The sequence below is a fragment of the Mustela putorius genome, unplaced genomic scaffold (assembly GCF_011764305.1).
Source record: "Mustela putorius furo isolate JIRA1106 unplaced genomic scaffold, ASM1176430v1.1 tig00003850_pilon_pilon_pilon, whole genome shotgun sequence".
Taxonomy (NCBI): domain Eukaryota; kingdom Metazoa; phylum Chordata; class Mammalia; order Carnivora; family Mustelidae; genus Mustela; species Mustela putorius.
This window is the reverse complement of record NW_025422002.1, coordinates 5,312,073-5,324,632: the sequence shown is the minus strand read 5'-3', so window position 1 is coordinate 5,324,632 and position 12,560 is coordinate 5,312,073. Positions and strand designations below refer to the sequence as shown.

General features: G+C 41.7%; 1 protein-coding gene across 9 annotated transcripts in view; it reads right to left on the bottom strand.

The window, feature by feature from the left end:
* Positions 1-12,560, bottom strand: part of ITPR1 (inositol 1,4,5-trisphosphate receptor type 1) — a 327,143-nt gene that overhangs the window by 235,386 nt on the left and 79,197 nt on the right. The window lies entirely within an intron of this gene.

The following is a 12,560-nucleotide window of genomic DNA, read 5'->3' as shown; positions in this document are numbered from 1 at the left end:
ATGACTCTCACTGTGTTCTTTTTTTGGTTGAAGAATTCCTTAGAACCCTGGCTCTGAATTAACTTACTGAAGGAGGGATCAAGGCTCTAAGATCAAAAGCAGGAAGACCAACCCTCAAAGCACATAAAATAAAAGAAGTTCTAAAACTTAACTGCAATGACTTTTCAATTTGCATCCTTTAAAAGCCTGATTATGTAATGCAGTTATGTCAGTTCTGTTAAACTGACACTGTTCCAAATGAGGACTTAAAAAGAACTCGACTAAGATAAAGCAAGCTATCATTTAAGCACACCAACTCCAAATCCAAGCCAAAATAACCTCTGACACTTAACACTCTGATATCAGTCCTAAATGCTATAGGTTTCTGTTATTCAGTTATAAGTTTCTGTTCATAAAGTGGGGGGGAAAGGCCAGGTTAAATGAAAAAGTCTCCCAAATCCTACCAAACAAAGCAAAACCAGCTCAAGGTAAAGATGTGGTGATCTCTGGGGTGCCTGGGTGGCTCAGTGGGTTAAAGCCTCTGCCTTCAGCTCAGGTCATGATCCCGGGGTCCTGGGATCGAGCCCCGCATCGGGCTCTCTGCTCAGCAGGGAGCCTGCTTCCCTTCTTCCCTCTCCCTCTCTCTGTCTTTCTCTCTCTCTCTTCCCCTCTGCCTCTCTGCCTACTTGTGTTCTCTGTCAAATAAATAAAATCTAAAAAAAAAAAAAAAAATGTGGTGATCTGAAGACACTCAGATCCCTCTAGGAAAATAAGTTATCCCGCCATTCAGACAAGGAACACTGTACTGAATCAAAATATATGGAGCGGACCAGAGTTACAGTTTACTAGTGATGAAGCCTTCTTCCTGCCTCGTGGTCTTAAAACAGCATGGGCAGACTCAGTGGTAAAAAGCCAAAAAAAAAAAAAAACCCCATGATACAGTCATGTACTTACTCTACTGACTCTAATTCATTCATAAATGCTAATTCAGCATCTCCTGTGGGCCAAGCACTATTCTAGGTACAAGGCATACGATACGGAGCGAGACAGACACAGTCTCTGTCCTCACAATAGCTTCAACTTCAGAAGGGGAGAAAAGAGTAAATAAGTAAGGCAACAATGCTAAATATAGTGCTGGGAGTAACAACTGCTGTGGAGAATAATGCAAGGTGGAGGGACAAAAAGGGGTGCAGCAGCTAAAAATAATAAGAGAGGACAGTCAGGGGAGGTCTCCGTGAGATGCTGACATCTATGCCCACACACAAAAGAAGTAGGGGCATGAGCCCTGCAATAGCACAGAAGAAAATTCCAGGTGGGACAAAGGCTCTGGGGCAAATGTTAGTTCACCATTGTGCAAGGAACGGGAAAGCCGCCAATGTGGTTAGAGCAGAGCAAGCCAGAAGGGCCACACACAGGTCAGTTCTGAATGGTAGGCAGGGGTCAGAGGACACGTCAAACAGCAGTTCTCAATGCCAGCTGCCTAGGCAGATACTCCAATCCGATTCTGTGATGCATTCTGGGTACCGCTTTTTTGGTTTGTTTTTCAATTCTTCCAGGTGATCTTAATGGGCTGCCAGCCAAGTTGAGAACCTGGCTTGATACAGAGTCCTATAGGATTTTATTCTATGTGGGAAGCCCTGTAAGCAAAGGAACTGCTTAGCCTAAATGGTTTTAGAAAGACCGCTACAGCTCTGCACACAGTGAGGAAGACTCTAGGGGACGTGGCTGGAAAAAACACAGCTAGCGGACAACCACAGTATTCATTCCAGACAATGACAGTCAAACTTCAAGTGCTGGCCAATCCCCTAGGATCTCCTTCAGTGCAGAGTGCGGTTCAATGGGCCAGCAGAGCGGTATTTCTAAAAAGGCTCAGGTGAATAGCACAGTTCTTGGCTCCATGGATCACCTTAAATAATAAGGATCCAGATCAGTTGGGGTGTGTGTGTGTGTGTAGATTATTTTTCAGGGAGAGAAGGAGAGAGAGAAAGCATACGAGCAGGGCGAGCAGCAGGCAGAAGGAGAAGCAGGCTCCTTCCTGAGCAACGAGCCCAGTGCAAGGTGCCTGGGATCATGATCTGAGCCAAAGGCAGAGGCTTCACCAGCTAAGCCACCCAAGCATCCCCAGACTACTGTGTTTTAAACTGCAGCTCATGAATGAAAGTGGGTCAATGAAATCAATTTTATGGGTCTCCACTATTTTTTTTTTCCACGTAGTTAAAGAAAGTACAGTATCAGGGCATACTCTAACAGTAAAGGTTAAGTAGTGTTTTGTGAACCTTCTGTTTTGGTCACATACACATAGAAATTTAACACACACACACACACACACACACAATCCTATACACATATGAATATGCCTGATGGACTACACTATTAAATATTTCCTGCAACGAGCAGATGACAGTGGCTGCAGACTAGGAGGTGGGAAGTCGGCAGCTCTGGGACATAACTGAAAGCAGAGCAGACTCAGCTGGCTAAGATGCGGTATGTGAAGGACGGAGAGGAATCAGAAAATTTAGAATTTTACGTGAGCAACAAGAATCACCATACACTGAGATGGGGGAAAAGGAGCCATGGACGAGGTTTGGGCCAAGGAGAACCAGCCAGTTTGAGGCAGATTCATAGTCCATTCAAGTAGAAGGGTCACCTAGAAAGTAGGAAGTGTGAGTGGTTAACTCTTGGGAGATGGCCCTGGGCTGGAGAAACACATTCAGCAGCTCAAAGGACTGGATGAGATCATGAGGCGTGAACACTGAGAAGAGATGAGGGCCAGGAACCAAGCCCTAGACCAGACCAAGACTTGGAAGTGAGAAAGAGGAAGAGACGGTCTGGAAGACCCTGAAGGAGCAGACATCCAGGTTCTGGAGAACCAGCCAGGAAGGGTGTCTCTAAGCCAAGTGAGAAAAAGATGTCATCACGGCATTAAATACTAGGTTTAAAAACCTACTGTACTATTCAACTACACTCTCAATAATAAGCTTAAAAAGTAGAAATGCAGAGAAAAAACATCTGAGAGGTTACGAAGCAATTTGATCATAGTGGTCAACTAGGGTTAGGAATAGAACAAAAGGAGGCCAGCCTTTGCCCCAGTACTTCACTGTATTCACTCCTAGTCTTCACTAGGAGACGGTATTTCTTCCATAGTGGAGAAAAAAACAAGTGTTTAAGCTCTTAAATGATTCTGATAGACAGCCAGGTCTAGGTATGACCAGGCAGGGATGCTCAAGGGGACATACTCCAGGATCAAATATCAGATTGAACAAAATGTCTTTGAGGGCTTTGAGACTGTGTATGACTGATTCCATACCAAGAAGAAAAAAAATCAATTGAAGCTTAAGAGAGCATGCTTGGCAGCTGAAATATGCGAGGAGAGAGTCTCCCTACACAGCTTCTATTTTGGATTCCAGCAGGCTATTTAGCAGAGTCAGATGAGAAGTGCTAAAAACCTCTGCAGCTAGAAACTGTCTTCAAGAAGACTCCAGGCAGCTTGATTTGCAGACTTCAGTGACAAAGATAAGATACAAAGCTGGTAATTAACAATGCCTGCCTTTTTAACAAGTCCTTTTCCAACACAGTTTCTACCTTGCTCCTTCTCACTTTACCCCAGAGGCAAGTACCTCCAAGAGGTTGTTGGAAGCCACAAATTCCAGCAGTGAGATACTACTCGTTACAACAATTGGAAAAGTAAGGGACGTACGGTCAAGACGTGCAGGCAAAGTGCCAGCTACCTGAAACAAAGACTGTGAGCCACTAGCTTCAGCCTCACTGGGTGCTTATCCGAAAGGCAGGATCTCCGGCAGGTAGACAACAATCAGCAGACTGAGGCAGAATCTCCATCTGAACAAGATCACTGCACCCTTCCACCTGCACAGTCAAGTTTGAGAAACAATGCCTTAGAGCCAAGCTAGCTGGTCATGAAAATCTCCGGGGAAATGTAAAAACAAAACAAAACAAAACAACAACAAAAACATATTTCCAAGCCCTCTCTCAACTGCAGGGATGGAGCCCAGCAATTTGTTTTTTTATTCTCTCAAGTGATTCTGAGGCAGAATCAAGCTCACGAACCAAGGCCTTAAAGGACCCAAAGGTCTCAGCGATGCCTGAAATGTAAACGAACCTGAGTCAGAGAAAAATCACAAGAAGGGAACAAGGGAGGAGAAGGGTGAAAGACTGCATAGCAACAAAGCAAGGCAAAGAGGTGACCTTATCGAAGAAATAGCCATCACAGCAAATAACTTAGGTGCATTTAGTCTAGGTGGGAGCCTTTGCACCATAGTGCCCAGATCCTAGTTCAACCCCCAAAATGCTCAAGGCTCCGGGCAGCCAGACAGTGACTTAAACAGTGTTAGGAGGCAGTATAGCAAAGCATCTGGCAAGGAAGTACATTTCTAGTTGAGTTGCTGTGGGCGTGTGAATTCCCTAAGCCTCAGTTTCCTCAATAGTCCCACAAAGATAGAACGGGTACCAGCCTCCCAGGGTTGCTATGCAGAAGAAATGGCAAACTGTAGGCAAAAGCTTTCCATACAGACCAGGCACATGGTAAGCGTTCGACTGAGTGTGACAAAGAATTACATGCCTCAGGACAGATAAGAAGGAATAACAAACAGGACCAAGGAACTAACTCCAGCCAAGAGTCATTAAACTCTAGTGCAGAAGAATGACAGGTCGTTAAATCAAAATGTTCTTGTCTACCCTATATGGACAGATAATTGGTTGGGTTTACCCACTTAACCCAGCATTAGGCAAACTTCCATAACATACCTACTATATAGCTCTGGATCTCTAAAACTTGTGATTTTCTAAGGAGGAAAACAATAATACCCAAACTAGGGGCGCCTGGGTGGCTCGGTTAAACGTCTGCCTTCTGCTCAGATCATGATCCTGGCATCCTGGGATGGATCCCCACAGCAGCCAGGCTTCCTGCTCAGCTTCTCCCTCTCCCTCTGCGGCACCCCCTGCTTGTGCTCTCTCTGTCAAATAAATAAATAAAATCTTTTCTACAAATAAGTAACAATAATGACACCTAAACCTAACAGGAATGAACAGAGCATCTGGGTGCCCAAGATAGCTGCCTGGTCAGGGAATGGCACAGAATTAGTATCTGAGGAGGGTAGCCTACACCAGGGTCCTCCTCACTGGCCTGGATAGGCAGGTAATACATTCTCACGGGGTTAAGGTCAGTTTAATTCTGGTATTTAACACTTGGAGGCTGTCCTGATTTTCTCCTGCAGGCCCTCCATCCCAGTAAATTTCTAGATGTCACACATGTGCCTCCTCATTAGCCTTTTGGGATGCCCTATGATGCCAGCATCTCTTAACTCCACATACACATGAGAAACAAAATGCAAGGGGAAGGACGAAGAATAGGAAGTCTCTCCGTGACACACAGAGAGAGCAAAGAGAGAAGTGCAGCAAAGATGAAAAAACGCTCCACCAACAGGTCCTTGAAAGTGAAAGTGAGTTCAGGAGCTTTGCTGCTTCTCCCACTGAGTGGCAGCCTCCGCATTCTGGGAGGTAAAAACATTTCCTTCAGCCCCCTCCCTCCGAACCTGTAATAAATCCAACTTCCTTTTACTTAAAAAAAAAAAACACCAAGCAACAAGAAAATGACGGTCCTTTTGGCAATGAGTGGAGGATTGGCTTACATCAACCTCGCTTCCTCTCCCCCCGCCTGTCTCCATCCCATCTTTTGTCAGAAAGAACCTAACTCTCTTTCTGAGGACCAGGGGTCTACAAACTTCATTCTTAGGGCAAAACACAAAATATATAAGCTCCAAGAACTAAGCCACACCTTTTCATCTTTATAAAATGTATGCCAATTACTTTTTAAAGTAATGCTGCTTAGAGACTAGAGAAGGATGTGTTGTCAGAATTCTAGATTTCACTTGGTTAAGGGAAGGTATGGGGAGCTGAAGGGGGTGCTAAGACCATGACTTCATATATAACAGAACATGTTAAGAACAAGTTTTCCTATAAATAACATCAAAAGAGGTACTTAAGAATAATAAACCCTGAGCTCTATTAAAACCTGGGATGTGGAGCTCTCTTGTGAACAAAATTATCCATTCCTTAAATGGGATAAGAAAAGCCCCAAAAAAGACAGCAAGAAAGCAAAACCGGAAGTAATAATTGGGGGAAAGGCGGTGTAGATAGCAAGATAGAGGGAAAAACGAGAAGGACATGCCCCTTCCAGGCCCTGGACAAAGCAAAAGAGCCAGCCTCCCTTTCATGAGTCCTAGTTTCAAGGGGAAGTTTACACTGCACTATATATATTACATGTAAACAACTCATTAGTGAGGGATATATCACCATCAGCCGTGTATACATTGAGAATTCTTCAGGATACTCCAACCCCTACAATTGCCGTAGTTCAAAACAGACACCACGGAGCTGCAAGCAAAGCTCTGGTTTCCAGCTCAGATCTCGATGAAAGTGGGAAAGAGTCCTTGAAACTGGTGAAACAGCCCTTTCCAAGAACAACGAAGCCCACAGCTTTACCAAATAAGGCAAGTGAAAGCTAAAAGCCAAGGAAGAACAGGCTCCAGCTCTATCTTTCCTAAAACTAGCCAGCTGGATGATAGAAATGTGAGTATCCCGATTCAACTAGCAAGGATTGCAAATGCAAAAAGAAAATGCAAAGAAACTACAAAAGAAAGAATACTTTGCCAAAGAGAGGCCTGTAACGTACTGATTCCAACTACTGAAACTTTCAGGAAGTTTCAAACCCACTGAGCTGCTGAACATACTCTTGTGAAACACGTAACTCAAACTGAAACGATTCAGACCCTAACCTTTTTTTGGTTCAATGTCAAAGATACACAGTTTTATATCAAAGTTCTGACAGAGCACAGTTAGACATCATTACAGACAAGAATACCCACTGAATTTTCATTTTTTTAAATGAAATTATTTATGAGACTACTTGTGTTTAAACATCTATTTAAGTATATATATATATATTTGCTTCCAAAGCAGCTTCAAATCCAATTTCCTGTTTTAGCAAATCTCTCTCATAGGAAAAATGCCTTAATTTTTTAAAAATTCTTTTCTCCCCTACCACTTATGCCACAAGTCTCTTACATGCTGGAGATGAATTTAAATAAATATTAGAAAGAACAATTGCTAAAATGGAAAGAGAGAAAATGATTCTCTGTAGGGTTTGGATGTAGACTTCACCACTGTCTTCAGCAAGTTTTCAGATATGTCACCGGCCCAAAGAGTATGGGTGTCTTATAGAAAAGGAGACAGCTTCCCTTAGGCACACACATCACTGTGAGAAGGATGACACATTCCATAAATTCTTCCAGAAAGTCTAGTATTGCTTTCACTTTCCTTGAGACACTGAGGATCCTGAAGGCTAATCATCTCACAAATATACCAAACACAGGGTAAGACACTTTCACAGACATGAAGGGATGCACTCAAAGGGTTAGAAGGCTTGGAGAAAATGCACCCATTCAGACAACTGCTAGTCCCTTTAAATTCAAAATGTGTGCCCTCTCTTCAGTTCCTTTTAATGCAACATGGCCAGTCACTTACCATCTTCGAACTTTTCTTCTTCCCTTAAAGTGTGGATACGAGACCACAAACTGAAATTGTATCCAGAGGCTCATGTGACTATGAACATCTCTAAATGCACACCTGCTGGCAGGCAGGGCAAGGAGATGGTGACTACTCATTCTTCAAGGCACACTGGGAAGTGGGTCAACGGGGCTCATCCTGAACATACTCAAACTAGAAGAGCATTTTCCTACAGATACATTAGGAATGCAGTCTTTGGGCATTAAAATAACCAGCTGTTCCTTTGGCATGCTGTAACATTTCTGGATTGGAAAGCTTGTTTATTTGCTGGGGGAGAGGGAAACTGCCTGCTTGATAAAAAATCAGAGGCCTCCAACTTAGGAGCTCAGAGCGTCACGGCTGATGCCAGTTTGACAACATTGGTAGATATACTTCTTGTTAAAAGGACACAGGCCAGCATGTGAGCATAAGAATATTCAAGTCTCATGCTAGCAGAGCTTAAACAACATCAACATTAGGAACATGGTTAAGATTTTTAAAGGCCTAATATCTCTGCCTTCTGGTTACTCTAACCTGTGGTCTGTTTATTTCCATTTCTTTTTTTTAAGTCCTAAAAAAAAAACAACCAAAAAAACAAAAAAACTCACAAAGTCTTCACAACCCAAATAGACCATTTCTTTTAGGCAATCAAAATAAATAAATAAATAAATAAATAAAGCCTGTCTAAATTATTTTAAGTTTCTTTAACAGTTTGTGTGGGCAAGATGACATTTCAAGTCCACAGGGAAAACTGCAAGGCCTTCAACACCAGAAAAGCCTTGGAAAGACCTAACAAAACGAGTTCCAGGGCATGATTTCTGGCCTATACTAACCAATCAAAACCAGGGCAGAAAACAACACGGTTCCCCCCTACAGTCATTTTTTTGTATCACAAATGGTTTCTGAGCATTTGGTTATTTTTAGTACTTTATACAGTGGAGTCTGCACCAAGCAAAAATAGATGTTTACTTCATATGAAACTAGTAATGGGGTAGGCGTTACTTGTTGTCCTGGGCTCATTTAAACCAAAGAAGGATGGTTCCCAATATAGACTACAACTACTATGTTAAATTTTCCTAAAAGAGGTTTATATAGAATATGGCAAGGAACCTAAAATTATGCAAGAGTAATTGACATATACAACAGTGGTCTGGGAACAATAAAGAAATCTTTCCTGGGAGTTTTGAGTACAAAGTGTACTCAGGACATGAGCCCACAGAACACAGTAAATGGGTTTCATCCACACCGGCAACTCTTCTGGACAAGAATCTCATGGACCTCCCAGGAGAACAAGAGAGACAGCCACTTGACATTCTTCCTCACCCTAATGCTGCCTCAGCAAAAACACTATCCAAGATGATTGGGCTATCAGGGCATTATGTGGTTGCTCCTTAAGAGAATCGCTTTGAAATTTTACTGGTACTTGAAACGGGTTTATATCCTGAGGTCCATACAGTTAAGTCCTAAGCTAAGGGCTATGAAGTCCAGAGGCAGAGAGTTTAATGAACAGCTCTAGCACTTAACATACTCCTTGGTATTTAGAGATTATGCTGAGTGAAATAAGTCAAGCAGAGAGAGTCAATTATCATATGGTTTCACTTACTTGTGGAGCATAAGGAATAACATGGAGGACACTGGGAGATGGAGAGGAGAAGTGAGTTGGGGGAAATCAGAGGGGGAGACAAACCATGAGAGGCTATGGATTCTGAGAAACAAACTGAGGGGTTTTGAGGAGAGATGGGGAGGAGCGATGAGCCTGGCGGTGGGTACTGTGGAGGGCACATATTGCATGGAGCACTAGGTATGGGCATAAACAATGAATTTTGGAACACTGATAAAAAAATAAAATTAAATTAAAAGAAAAAAGAAACAATAAATATTTACAGGGACAAGTTAGGAACCTTTATTCTTCTTCCATGATGTTTCCCGTGGTAGGGGAATCTACCCAAGGGTGACACTAACCTAGCCTCTCTCCAGTCCCCAGCAATCCCACCTCACAGTGGGAAGAAGTCCCATTACATGATTGGAGGGCCTGGAGAAGGCTGGGCATGCTCAGTTCAGCCCCTGTGGCTTGCCCAGAGTCTGTTGCGATCAGCTCAGCCATGCAAACTCTGTTCCTGAGAGAGGTTGGGGATAAGGATAGTTGTGGGGGAGCGTTAGCAAGCATGTGGGACAGCAGAGCTAAAGCCACATCCTTCACGTGCTTTATCAGTGAGCTGTAGAACACAGACGCGAAAAGCTCTCCACTCTTCTCATCTATAACCTCCCTGTAACACTTGTTCTTCCTGCCTGCCACAGATCTCAGGAGATTAGAGAACTATGCTGATTTGAATATTTGATGTGGTAGTTTCCACAAAGTAAAATATGGGGAATCTGTGGGGTTCTCTAGTTCTGTCTCTTATTTGAAAGGATGACATAGGTCATAAGGAATAGCTTATGCCTGTTTGAAAAACCAATTTCTGTGAAAAACCATCAACCAACCAATTCCTTATTTCACTATTGTGAATCTCACTCCTGAATGCTTTGTAACTCCCTCCAGAGAGCCTTGCAACAAATTATATGGTTTACAAAGAAGACTTTATTTAACATTCAAAATGCAATTATATCTAGTTATCCAACCTAGATGAAACATACCTATAATCTGCTGAGAGTGGGATGTGCTTTAAAGAAAAAGCAATGCAAGAAAATAATTACCCGTAAAGTCTATATTTAACTTCTTTTCATTCAGCACCATAAACAACAACAATAACAACAAAACCACTACGTCATCTGAGAACACCACTTTTCAATTCTCTATCATTAAAAAAAAATTCTAGTTCAGTTCCCTTGTCTAATATAGTCTTTCCTATAGAAAAGAACCAAATCAGGGGCACCTGTGTTAAGCTTCTTTGAGTCAGGTCATGATCCCAGGGTCCTGGAATCGTTTTTGTTTGTTTGTTTGTTTTAAGATTTTATTTATTCATTTGATAGACAGAGATCACAAGTAGGCAGAGAGGCAGGCAGGGAGAGAGGGGGAAGCAGGCTCTCTGCTGAGTGGAGAACCCAGTGCAGGGCTCGATCCCAGGACCCTGGGATCATGACCTGAGCTGAAAGCAGAGACTTTAACCCACTGAGCCACCCAGGCGCCCCACTGGGATCCAGTTTTGCACTGGGCTCTCTGCTTAGCAGGGAGTCTGCTTCTCCCTCTGCCTCTGCCCCTCCCCCCTGCTGGTGCGCATGCACCCTCCCTCTCTCTCTCTCTAATAAATAAAATCTTAAAAAAAAAAAAAAGAAAGAAAGAAAGAACCAAAGGGGGGCTGGGGGATTTAAAAAAAAAAAAAAAAAAAGAAAGAAAGAAAGAAAGAACCAAAGGGGGGCTGGGGGATTTAAAAAAAAAAAAAAAAAGAAAGAAAGAAAGAACTAAATCAGTAATAGACTTTGTTTTTTAAGGAAAACCACCAAAGAGGGACACACTGAGTGGGTGACTGACCAATATTTCCTCTAAACGCAACCAACCATCTCGCAACTATTTATCCTGAAAAGAATAAAGACAGAACTTGCTCAAGTTACATATTCTACCTAATGCTTCCTCTAATTATTCCAAACCATATATACATAAAAAATATAAAATAAATATACTAATATGTTGATATTAATGAGGTATGATCATTTTATGATAAGTAATAATTACAGAGCTCAAAAAATTCTCAATTGTATTATTATTATTAAATGCTTCCAGAGGCATCTGGCTAGCTTGTTCAGTAGAGCCTACAACTCTTGATCTCAGGATTGTAGGATCGAGCCCCATGTTAGATGTAGAGATCACTTAAAAATAAAAATCTTTAAAAAATAGTAATAAATGCTTCCAATGTGTATTATGTAACTACTTTACAATATCATCTCATTTCATCATCAAAGCAACTATCTTTTAGAATAAAAAACCAAGGTTGGAAGAGGTTAAATAATCTTCCCCAACATCACATGGCTGATAAGCTGTGGGGATTGAAATTAAATCCAGGCAATGTGATCCCAAGCCCACCACACAAAGTCAACTGCTCAAATGGAATTTCTTAATATTCACATCATGACAGCCATAGACTAACTCATACAACTGGGTAGGTAAAACCAAATGAAATATTTGGATAGGTTGTAATTGGAAGATCAATCAAGTTTTTGTTCCAGTCAGAATTGTAGAATGCTCAAAATTACAAGATTTAAAAAAAAAAAAAAAAAAAAAGATGCTTTGATCCCTTGAGTCCTACCTCTAGATGACACTACCAAGGTCACTGTTAACATTTCATCTGGCCTATTTCTAGAACTCTGTGCTCACATAGACAAAATGTAAAGAACGTTAAAAAAAAATCCACAATTAAAAAAAACAAAAAAACAAAAACAAAAACCTTTTCGAGGTTTGGTCATTTATAATCATTTATAATGTTTTTTGGTTTTTTTTTGTTTTTCCTTGGAAACCAAATACTCCGTTAAGGCCATCATGAGAGCCCTCAACGGTCAAGTCCCCTGCACAAATGTGGACCAGAAGATTACGGAACACGAGGGCACTTAGGGGAGGGGGTATGAACAATGGAAACACAAACGCTGAGGAAGCCCATCATACAACACGATTACTGGGCTGGGCGAGTACTAGGCGAGTCCCTACAAACACCGTTAAGTTCTACAACTTGAAGTGGCAAAGGATCCTGGAATAACTGGATTAATGCCCTTGTTGTCAGCCATGGAAATTTCTAATTTGAACATGGAAGCCAATACACAATAGAAGGAAATTCAACAAGAAGGTCAAACTGAATTTTTCTCTTTAAAAATCACTCTTAAAAAAAAGTGGCAGAGAAAATCTGTTTTCTATAGAACCTTACGCAATTAAGTTTTTAACCTCAAACAATTTAAAACAAGAAACATGTTTACACAAAAGCTCAATGTATTCACTTATGACCTTTAAAAGGCCCAATAACATTAGGCATTACAGCAATCTACAAGTAATTTTTCTCCTGCTTGCTGTAAACAAACTATGAGCCAGAAGTAAAAGG